Genomic DNA, 12,811 nt, shown 5'->3' with positions numbered 1-12,811 from the left:
CAACATGTTAACACATGTGCTATTAATCTAAAAATCCACATTCATTCACATTACAGTTAAACTAGTAACATACATTATTATAATTACAATCCTCATCTTAGTACTTCTACCTAGATTCCCATGATACACACAGACAAAACCCTAGTTAAATAGATATGGTGAACCACCTAAACACTATTCTCTGGAGAAAATTTTGGATAGCGACTTACTAAAAGATCTACTTGGCTTCAAGACCTCGACCACTACCTGAGGAAGAAAATATTCAAAAGAGTGAGGTTAAAATGCTCATTGAGTGACTAACTTAAATAAAATATGCTTTAAATAATAAATAACGTGAACATGCTTATCATTGAAACATTTATAAAATCATAATTAGGGTTATAAAAATGAAATTGGAATCGTAAAAATACATCACATAAAAATCTGAAATAAAATTCATTAGCATCTTTCTAAAAAATACTACTATTCCACTGTCTGAACATATGAGATAGCCCTTTTTCTCAATCTCTAATAACCTTATTTGAGAAAGAGCCATTTTGTTCGATCTCATCATCGTCAATAACATAATCATATGTGCACGTAGAGCTGAATTGGGTCTTGACCACCTTACCATACCTTCAGTGTCAGAGATCCCTAGCATGACTGAAATCCGTGTACCTTACTATATCTTCGGTACCAACATTGGAGTAGGGTTCATACAAGGCTCAAAATATTTATGCTCATGGCAGAATATACATTCATTTAAAACATTTCTCATAGTTTCATTATCATCGCATGGTGTCTTGTAAAACAATAAGCATGCTTATAAAATTCCTTGATAAAACTTTATCATGCTGTAAAACATGGCATAAACTTACTGAAAAATGCATGCTAAATTCATAAATAACTTCATCATTTGAAACATGGATCATGCGATCAACATTCATTAAAAGCATGTGTCCACTAAAACATGATATGAAAACTTTGTATAAATTGCCTATGCAATAAAACCATTCATAAAAACTATTTTTGGAAAAACATTAATTAAAACTTGTCACTCACTAAGCTACTTATCCAAGGGGTCTGTAAGCCTCTCCTACTTACATCGTCCCTATAATAAGAAGAGGTCCCTTGATTAGTGTTAGCAGTTCCCTTTTTGAACTTAACACAATACTTAACATTATCGCATATCATCATCGCATCATAATTGAGTTCATCGCATCCCTTATACTTAGCCACTTTACCTTTTTCCTGTCTAGAGATCGAATTCCCTCTCTATTAGGTGCTCTATGGTCGCAAGGACACCCTTATGTGCCTATGTGTCAACCAACCCTCACGTGCCTTACTTCACGCCTTTGTGTGTTGTTGCACTCCTTGACAAACCAACTGCTTGCTTACTCTTCGTATGCAATTGCCTGCTTACTTATCCATAACTCTCTAGTTCATATTCAACCTTTTAAACTTCATAATTCTATTTCCAGCTATTAATTAACTAAATTTCCTTTTGATAAATTTGCTTAAAACTTCATAGCTCACTTACCTTAGAATTTGAGCATCAAATCCTTTTTATTCAACTGGAAACTTCTCAGATCTCCTCAAACTTGCTTAGAAATCTTTCAGCACCTTCAGAGCCTCAACAAGCATTCACACTCCTTTTAGGCATTGGAAAATTTAGCAAAACAGTCTCGTTCTTTGCTATGCCTATTTAAACTTAGGCTTGTATGAGAAGTTTACTTAATTAAATGCCACTTGGCCCATTAATCCTTAGTTAACCTTTCCTAAGGCTACCATTTAGCCCACTAACAAATTATTAAAACTGAAATCCTCAACTTATTTTCATCATATAGGGCTTGTGATCACTTGGGTCCCTTCGTTGTTTATTGCATAACTGACCATCGTCGCACTGTCTGTCCTGAAACATTCTTGGCAAGCCTTGTGTAAATAACTGATCCTCATCCATTTCCATAACCTACTGGGTACTTGGTTATTATTTTGGTCGCATGGTAATTAGGAGCTGATCGCATACCACTCTCTAGCTTCAGCTAACGTCATACTTGACCCTTAACTTAACTTCCTTCACGACCTTCCCAAAACCCCACGACCACACTTAGACATAATTCCTTTTTCCTTAAACACTTAGCAGCATGTCATTTGGAAGAGTTGGTCGCATGAACTGGCATGACTTGTCGCATATATTGACATGATTTCATCGCATGTACATCTTTGTTTTCCTTCTAAGTGTTAATTCTTCTTCACTCACCCAAGAACTTAACCTTCCATACTTAGAATATTTTCTTACCTTCTAAAGAACCCGAGAGCCTTACCTTTAACACTTAGAATTTTTCTTCTTCTTTAACAACACCTACATGCTCATCATATTTTCACAACATTACACATGATGCTATCATAAACACTTACTTGTAAAGGCATTAAACACTTAGTTAAGAGAACTTAAATATAACTATTTAGTAAAACAAGCTTAGAGGTTTACATGAGAGTCTTCAACGGTGGCTACTAACCGACGACATGGTGTGACTATGAGGGAGTAAGATGGAGAGAAATCGTGAGGAAAAAGATGTGAGAGATATGAGTGAGAAAGATTGAGAGAATCATGAGAGAAAGAGAGGAGGAAGAAAGATAGAAAACTAAGGAATTAAGAAACTAGGGTTTTGTTATGCAAAATGATAATTGGGTTCGTTTTTAACAAAGGGGCTAGGCCTAGGGTTGATTGTAATTGGTTAATGGGCTATAAAAATACTATTTTTTAAGTATATTTATAATGTTCGGATCAGTTCGATTTTGGCCCATTTTTTGAAGTATTAAACCATAAACTGAACCAAATTGGACAGTTCTTTGAAGTCTTGAACCACCAGTTTCAATAGTTGTGAAGAAACTGGTCGAAACTAGCTAATTCAGTTTGACCTGATTTGGTTCGTTAGCTTTGTCCGATTTTTGCACACCGCTAATGCGACATGTTCTTTGGCAAAGGGAATTAGAAGGTAACTAAAGGTGCTATAGTAATTGCTCGAGGAAGTAAGTTACAGATTCTTTATATCAACAATAGTGACAAGGATATGGTGGTCGTTGATAATTCAAGTTAGACTGATTTATGGCACAACAAATTGGGGCATATGAGTAAAAAATGTATGAAAATTTTTCACTCTGAAGGAAAGTTATAGGGATTAAAGGCAGTCGAACAAAAGCTATATGAGAGATGTGTATTTAGGAAGCCAAAGTGTGTGTTAGTTTCTCCAAGACAGGAACAATGCGGACAACAACAAAGTTGGAGATAATTCATAAAGATCTATGGGGGCCTTATATAGTATCTTCTCTTACCGGTTTCAGATATTATGTGATCTTCATCAATGATTCAAGAAGAAAGGTATGGACTTATTTTCTCAAACATAAATCATTTTTTTTTGTTTTTGTTTTTAAAACTTAGAAGGCTATGATTGAGAATGAGATAAGTCTAAAAGTTAAAAACTTGAGGTCAAACAATGACGATGTATGTTGATGGGGAATTCAAAAGATACTATGCAGATGTTAGAATTGTGATGGTAAAGACAATTTCAGAGACACCATAACAGAATGGTGGGGTTGAAAGAATGAATAGAACATTGAATGAACGTGCTAGGAGTATGAGATTTCATGTGGGATTTCCCAAGACGTTTTGGGTAGAGGTAATCAGCATGACGACCTATCTGATCAATAGGAGTCCAACCATATCTCTAGGTTTGAAGTTGCCTGAAAAATTCTAGAGCGGTAAACAAGTATACCTTTTCTTATCTAAAGGTTTTTGGTTGTGTGTTTTACCCTTACATTGATGCTACAGACAGAAGTAAATTAGATGACCAATCCAAAAAGTGTTATTTTATTGGATAAGGCAATGCTGATATGGGATATAAGTTTTGGGATGTCCAAAATAGGAAAATACTTAGAAGCAAAAACTTGATCTTCAATGAGGAAATTCTAGATAAACACAGAATAACAGTTGATACTGAGATAGATAAAAGTAAAGAAGAGAAAACTAAGTATATAAGGGCATGTTTGGTTCGCAATCCATATTCTGTTTTATGTTTTCAGATTTATTGAATTCAGTGAATATGTGTTTGGCAAAAAATCCGAATTTTATTTTTGAAAACTGTTCTCCATTTTTATGATCCAAATAGTATAAATTCTGAAAACAACATTTTTATGTTTTCATTGTATCCATAATTTGAATTTTAAAATTTAAAATGCATAATTATATTAAATAATGTTAAAAACATTTAGAAATGTAGTATATGTCATGTTATAAACACAATTCAATTTTTAAAATATTAAAATATTTATTATGTAATATATTATAAATTGGGTTAAATTGCAAATTCGGTTCCTATGGTTAGGATAAAGTTAAAAGTTAGTCCATATGGTTTTAAAATTTAGATTTTAGTTCCTATGGTTTGATAGAACTTCACATATAGTCTCTATGGTTTGTTAAATCCTATTATTTATGAAGCTTTTATCAAATCATAGTGTATAAATTCAAATTAATCATAAGACCTAAATTTTAACTCTTCCAAACTATAGGGACAAAAATTTCAATTTATCATATATATTATATATTATTACATAATATTAATTTTACAATTTTTTTTAAATATAAAATATGTTCATAAATAAATTAATAATAGTTTATTTATTAGTTAATATTTAGTTGGTAACTATAACTAGTTTGCAATTATTTAAATTAGAATTCAATTTCTGAATTTTGCTACCAAACACATATCTGAAAATATGAAATATAACTCTATTTTCATTTAATCCCTTGTTTTCAAATTTCTGTTTTTAGATTCTCTGCCAAATAAGCTCTAAGTCTTCCTGGGATTAAGATAAGATCAACAAAAAGTGAAGATCAGAGTACAATTACTCCAAAAAAACCAATACAAGTTATTGTAAGATATGTAATTGTGCATAAGATACTTCGTATAGGATTTAGTGTCCTTCCTTAGGGCAATGGGAAGATCGAGAGAAGCGTCATGACTTTTCATCTCGTATGACCTTTCACCACATTCGGTAGTCTACTCCACATTTGGTAGTCTATTCCAAATGTCTGAGTGAAGCCTTCAACAACCAGTCTAACCTTGTATCTGTCAATCGTTCCATCATACTTGTATTTTATGGTGAAAACCCATTTGCATCCAATTGTCTTATGTCCTTCAAGGAGAGAGACTTGATCCCAAGTCCCGTTCTTCTCAAGAGCCCTAATTTCTTCCATAACAGTAGCTTTTCACTAAGGAATCTCCATTGCTACAACAATACTACTTGGTATCATTACTGTATCTAGGCTTGTGGTGAGAGATTTGAACTCGGGAGACAAGTTATTGTAAGATATGTAACTGTGCATAAGATACTTCGTATAGGATCTAGTGTCCTTCCTCAGAGCAATGGGAATATCGAGAGAAGCGTCATGACTTTTCATCTCGTCTGACCTTTCACCACATTTGGTAGTCTACTCCAAAGCTTTTTCTTCCGAGGGATCTTTCACACATTCATCCTCCCTTATAACATTCTCACTTTTTGGAGTCGTTTCCTCAACATTGTTATTCTCAACTGCATCTGCATTACACATGGCTCCTTGGCACAACTGTTGACAATTTCTTCATCTTTACCCACACTGCAAGTATCATTCTTAGCACAAGTACCAATATCATTAGAGACAAGAATACAAGTACCTGGAACTGACGTTGAGTCAGACTTATGGACCGGAGTCGGCGTAGTAACAGGAGGAACTTTTTCCTTCCTAATATTCTTCCTAAAGTATGTTATCCACGAGACTTGATTGGTGGGGAGAACCATGTTGTTACTACTTAAGATAGGCTCAAGATCAGACGACAACTTTAATGGTATTGGAGATGTGGACCAATTAGTCTCTTTACTAGAACTCTCCCCCTGAAGATGACTAATAGGGAAAAAAAAGTTAGTCCTCAAGAAAGGTAACATCCATAGAAACGAAATATTTCCAAGAAGGTGGGTGATAACATTTATACCCACGTTGATGGAGAGGATACCCAATAATACACATTTCTGAGCACGAGAAGTAAACTTTGTGCGATTAGGACCATGGGCATGAACAAAGATAACACACTTAAACACCTGGAAGGGCACATCGAGGATAAGGCGGGTGGTTGGGTACAACTCTTTGAAACAATCAAGGGGGTTATAGAAGTTTAGGATATGAGAAGGCATGCGATTAATCAGATGGGCGGTAGTAAGGATAGCATCCCCCCATAATAGAAAGGAAGGGAGGTGGACAACATGAAGGAACGAGCAACTTCCACCAAATGACAATTCTTTCGTTTAGCCACTCTATTCTACTGAGGAGTGTAGGCACAGGAACTTTGGTGGACAACTCACTTAGATGCTAGGAAATCCTGGAAAGAATTGTTAAAAAACTCACGCCCGTTATCACCTCGCAAAATTGCGATTTTCGTGTTAAACTGGGTTTCCACAGTGGCATAAAACTATTGGAACACAGACGACACCTCAGACTTATCTGTAAGAATGGAAACCCAAGTAAGCCGAGTGTGGTCATCAATGAAGATCACGAACCAACGTTTACCAGTGGCAATGGTGATGGGAGAGGGACCTCAAATATCACTGTGGATAAGGGTGAAAGGTCTGGATGGCTTGTAAGGTTGAGAGTAAAACGAGACATGGTGTTAAAAAAATGAAGGAATAAATATTTCATGTATAAAAAACATTAACATTACGAAACGGATGAAGGAAAAAAATATTTTATGTATTGAAAACTAAAGTTCCCAAGGCGAAAATTCCATAACATAAAATCATTTCAAAAATAGAATAACACGAAGAAACGAAACTAGTCCTATATCAATCCCTAGAGGAAGTATCATCAGTCAGGAAATAGAGCCCCCTATCATGCCGGGCAGTGCCAATTGTCATTCCCGAGCTCAAATCCTGAAATAAAATAGGATCCTATGAGAAAATAGCTTGACAACCCAAATCTCTTGAAATTTTACTGACATACAATAAGTTATAAGTAATCCTTGGAACATGTAGCACATCACGTAACATTAAACCCTCAAACGGTGAAAGGTGGCCCTTTCCTGCAACCAGAGCAAACGACCCATCTGCAATTCTAATCCTTTCATTACCAACACTCGAACAGTATGAAATAAACTGATCAGATGAGCCAGTTAGGTGGTTCGTAGCTCCCAAATCAATAATCCATAGTTTTTTTGCCATTGACACTAATACGACCAAAAGACTGAATCATACCTGATTGTGCAATGGCACTTACACTAACAAGAGCGCGTCCAGGGTTTGACTTGCCATGTGACTGACGCCGTCTGCTATTCGGAGGTCTCTCATGCAACTTCCAACACTGATCCTTCGTATATCATGGCTTTTTGCAGTGTTCACACACGGGGGGGTTCTACTATTCTGCTTATCACTGTCAAACCTATAAGACTTCGTAGTAAATGCAACAACATCTATTGAGGAGATTAAGGGGTTATTCATGGCACTTGATTTGTCTTCTTCCAGATGATCCTCCGAACTGTTGGGGTTAATGCCCTAAACTCTCGTTGGGTCATGTAGTTTATAAACATTATATTGAACAAATGCTTGTAATGTAATAATATATGATATTTTCTTCATTATTGTCTATGAAACATGAGATGTTTTATTTGCTTTACCACAAACCAATAAACTAAGATCCCTGGTTGTCATTGTAACTTAAGCATGTATGTGGAGACATACATGTGGATCATGCCTAAGTGATAACCAAAATAATTTGTAGTATATGAATATGGGAGGAAAAATTTATCTTGGTGTCACTACAAATGTGGCTCGCTTTGTAGAACAGTTACAAGTGTTGTGACTTACTACAGATGGTATGATCCTGATCATTCATGTAGAAACATGCAAGTGAGAGCATCTTATACAAAGGAATTGGTATAAGACCATCCCATTTTTTTCATCGGTCTCGTTATATAACATCGTTCGTGACAGAGACTTCGCTTCACTAGGATGACCATAGGTAACATAACCTTAATCCTGAGTGAGTTGGGAACTTCTAGCTTTGAGGGAGGTCTTTTGATTTGCATGGGTGCGAGTGGCTCGATTGCTGACTCAAACCTACCACTTTAGGGATTTGTCTGATTTGGAAGTTGGGAACTCAACTACACAAGATCGAATCCACTCCTTCCCCGAAGTAGGGTAAGTAGATAGATTGCTTCCTTAAGGGCTGATTCTGAGGCTTGAACGATGTGGCGCCACACACCTTCTCATGGCCCGAGAGGTGTCCACACATAGTAGGACTATGTTGTCTTGTTCATTAGAGGGATCATTGGTACTTAAGAAGTTAGATGTAACTATAGGGACAAAATAGTAAACTGTGAACGGTTATCATACCATTGATTGTTTATATCTGATGGACACAGAAATATATCTGTGGTGAGAAAAGTGTAGCTGTCGGTCTTTAGTGAAGTGCCTGACAGTTAATGGATGGTGGATCTCGTGGCTAAAGAGTTTAGTTAGCTATTCACGTACGGTTGGAACTTCAAGCCACAGGTTCATAAGGTCTCCTTGGTAGCTCAATGAATTCAAGTTGAGAATCAGTTTTTGGGTCAGTTTGAAGTGTTCAAATTGACAAGAGGAAGTTTTATTATATATGATATGATTAAACTGGTCAATTATATATCATATAGTTGACATGATGTATAAGATACATTAAATGGAGGAAAGGGATATAAATATGATTTATATCTAGTGGAGGAGAAAAGAACTATGGTTCATATGTTGCATATGATGTCCCATACCCATGAAGGAGGATGTGGGACACTGTCCTAATATTCGACTACGTATCGCATTGAACTTTGAATTCAACCAAGCTAGAAAGTCATACACCTGATTTTTTTCCTCAATCTTGAAATGTTGTACTCCCCCACACGGACAATCCCGGACCATCTCATACACAAGTCCATCTCCTGCCACAGTAGGGATAGTTTATTAAAGTAGGACGTCACATCCATCGATCCCTATTTACATTCATGGACCTGTTTGCGTAACGTGTACAACTGAGAGCCATTTTGTCTCTTTGAATATAATTTTGCATAACATCCCAAATATTTCGAGCGGTTGCAGTATAAAGTAACGGCTTGCCAATTTGAGATTCATGCTATTAACTAGGACTGATCACAACAGAGAATCCTCTCCTTTCCAAATGTGTTCTTGAGGGTCACTAGGCCTTGATTTTGGTATCTCTCCTATTAAGTATATGAATTTATGACATCTCTCGAGAGCCATCTTAATTGATTATGACCATGAAAAGTAGTTCTAGTCATCCAACTTCTCTCCAATGATAAACCCTACAAAGTTTCCCATCGATCCAGACAAAATATTTGTTGTGGATAAAGCATGGAAAGAATTTATCGGATTCTCAGAATACATCGGGTAGATTGGTAGAGAGATCTTGGTGAGCTAGTTGCGGGTTTGTACCAAAAACTACTCCGAAAAGCTGCAACCTATTGTTAAAGATGGGCAACCCGACGTTGGATCTCATTTGGAGGAAAACTTACAGGACCTATATTATCATGATTCCTTGGAGCCGGTTGTTGTTCGAGAAACTAGGAAGAAGACTCTCTATGCTAAAAGCCCATTGACTGATTTGTGCTGGCTTCGCCACGAGCCATTAAAATCAGACTGCAAAATGCACTGCTGCTGCTTGGTGCAACTATGAAGCTGCTGCTTGGCTCAGCTGTGAAGCTGTTTAAATTGAAGGAGCCTTGCTGATCATAAGGAAGAACGAAAACCGGGGTGATCGAAAGGGTGAATCCAGCTTTGTTGTAGGACTTCAATCGCGCAGGTCGAAGGAAGTTAGCGGTTGGTCATGTTGATCGGCTTCATCTGCAGACTATTCCTGACGGACGAACTAGAGTTGATGCGATCGCGGATAGCCGATGATGGTTGGATCGAAGCTAGCGGCTGCGTGGTGATCCAACTGCGACTAATTCAACCACATCTGGTGGGTTTCTGCAGAGCAGTTGGAGCCAATCTGAGCGCGCGTTTGGTGGATCTTTGCTCAGCGGCTGAAGCCAATCGACTGGACGCTTATTGCTGCAGTAACGTCGGCGCTGTTGCAACCGTGAATGAAGCCCTGTTGCAACCGTGAATGAAGCCGGCTGAAGAAGGTGGGGTAACGCGGTCTGAAAGTATCGTTCAACAACGACCTGTATTGCTGCAGTAACGTCGGCGCTGGTGGCTCCACTTATTCCTGTAAGGTTGCCAATGGAGACTGTGATTGATTCTCGTTAATGATGGCTAGGGTTTCATCGTTGTGCTCTAATACCATGATGAAAAAATAAAAGAAAAGAACACAGAGTTTTACGTGGAAAACCCTAGTATAGGGAGAAAAAACCATGATACTTGACTTCTTTTCATTATTTTCTGATACACAGAATACAAGGACACTGCTCAAATAAATAAACAAGCAGAAAACCCTAGAGATAGGTTAAATTACAAAAATACCCCTAGCACTAAAATACTTATTTTCAACCTCCTTGATAATTTGTTGAAGTTTGGCTATTGGAGTTGGAGCTTGATTGTCGTTTGAGAAAAAAAGGGGATATTTTGAAATTTTTTTTTCTGGGTGGTTTCGGTTGGAAGGGTTGTTTAAAATTTGTCTGGATTGGGGGGATTGAAATTGAACTATGTTTTGGAATTTTGATGATTGTTTGTGCATACTATGTTTTTTGCCTTTCAATTTTTTTGTTTCTACGAGGTGGGACACTTTTTGAGGTGATTTGCATGTGCGAAGGTGGCATTTGTGCAGAAAATTTTGGTTTCATTGAAGTAGATAATGATAGGCCACTTTTTAGCATATTCTCAAAGACCACTTGTTTTGGATCTATAAAAAATTAACCAAAGCTAAGATTCAATGAGAAATAAAAACAATTTGGCTGAAGCAATAACAGAAACATAGTCAAAGCTAAGATTCAACGAGTTTGATCTCTGGTTTGCTTAACTTTATCTTGTATTTCTTTGCTAAGATTCAAAGGTTAGAAGCTACTTCTCTAAAACAGTGATCAAATTCAGAAGGGAGTCCTTTGTCCTTGTTGAATTATTTTGAATGTCCTCATTGAAAGAAAACACCAATTACAAAACCAATAAATAATATTCTTGAAGTAATGGATACTTTAATGAGCTTGTCTGGGATTATAGAAGGTGACGAGGTGTATATGAAGGCTACTGAAGTTTTTACTAAAAGATAAAATAGAGAAATGTTTGTTGTTATAAAGAAGCTTGAGTAAAAAATTGAATGGCTTAAAAAAAAAAAAGTTTAACATTGATACTTTTTTGTGTTTGAGTCTTTTAGGTGTGAATTTCTAATCTTCATTAGATCAATACTTTAATTTTCATGTTGTTTCTTTTTCTTGAACTATTGAAATTGCTTTGGTTTAGAAATGTCGTCTGATGTGATTGAAAGACATTTATGGTTAATTGTGTGTTTTTTTTGTTAACAGAAATGTCGTCTGATATGATTGATATTGATGATACTAATAGTTTTTTAGATGATGGTGACGATGAAGAATTTGACCATTTAGTTAAAATTGGATGTACAATAGTTGTGAGTCATTTTGAAAAATATGTTGACAAAGAACTATGTAGGACTTCATTTCACATAGGTTTCAAGTTTGTTCGAGAGATTTTAAGTGGACATGATGTTAGGTATCATCAATAATTTAGGATGGAAAAACATGTGTTTACTCAATTATTGATGACACTTAATCAAAATTATGGCATCAAAAGTATTTCAGATGTACCAACAGAAGAAGCTTTAGCCATGTTCCTTATCACATTAGGGCATGGATTAACCAATAGAATGATTCAAGAAAGGTTTTAACACTTGAGCCAAACTGTTTCTAGATGGTTTAGTTTGGTATTAGACTTGTTTGTCGTTTAGCAGTGGACATCAATAAACCAAGTGATCCGCAATTTAGAGCAACTCCAAGTAAAATTAGAAGTGATGATCGATATTGGCCATACTTTAAAAATTGCATAGGAGTAATTGATGGCACCCAGATATCAATTGTTCCTCCTAAAGATAAACAATTACCATTTATTGGTAGAAAAGGTATTACTACCCAAAATGTTATGGCCGTATGTGATTTTATTACGTGCTTCACTTTTACTTGGGCTGGTTGGGAAGGTGCTGCTCATGACTCACATATCTTCATCATGGAAGATTTACGAAGACCTCATTTAAATTTTTCTCATCCATCTAAAGGTTTGCTTTGAAAATTTTAAAATAAAACTATTCACAGTATATATATATATTTTTAAATTACTATGCATTTTACAGGTAAATATTATCTTATTGATGCTAGATATCCACAAATGAAAGGATATCTAGGTCCTTATAACGGCTAAAATGTCATCTTCTTGATTTTCGTCATGGGAGTCAACTAAGAGGTAAGAAAGAAATATTTAACCATAGACATTCATCTTTAAGGTGTAGAATCGAGAGGACATTTGGTGTTTGAAAAAACACATGGTGAATGTTACGCCATATGCATAGTTTTCCTTTTAATAAATAAGTGAAGATTGTTGTCGTATCAATGACACTTCATAATTCTATAAGAACTCATTCTACAATTGACTTTGAGTTCAGCTTTTTGACGATGATGAAGATTTTCTCTCCTCAAGTGATGACCAAAACAAGTTAAAGGTTGTTGAAGAAAGTGAAATTTTTTGTCATGGAAGGGAGATAGAAGAGGAGCAGGAGAAAATTGCAAGACTACTTATATTTCATGAATGCTTTTATTAT

At 36.0% G+C, this 12,811-nt stretch overlaps 1 pseudogene; it reads left to right on the top strand.

Annotated features, from left to right (window-relative positions):
* Positions 1–11,509: 11,509 nt before the first annotated feature.
* LOC150035738 (uncharacterized) lies at positions 11,510–12,527 on the top strand (annotated as a pseudogene).
* Positions 12,528–12,811: the final 284 nt, after the last annotated feature.

This window comes from Benincasa hispida, chromosome 6, assembly GCF_027475165.1.
Source record: "Benincasa hispida cultivar pf3 chromosome 6, pf3_genome.v1.1, whole genome shotgun sequence".
NCBI lineage: Eukaryota > Viridiplantae > Streptophyta > Magnoliopsida > Cucurbitales > Cucurbitaceae > Benincasa > Benincasa hispida.
This window is presented reverse-complemented; position numbering and strand designations above follow the sequence as displayed.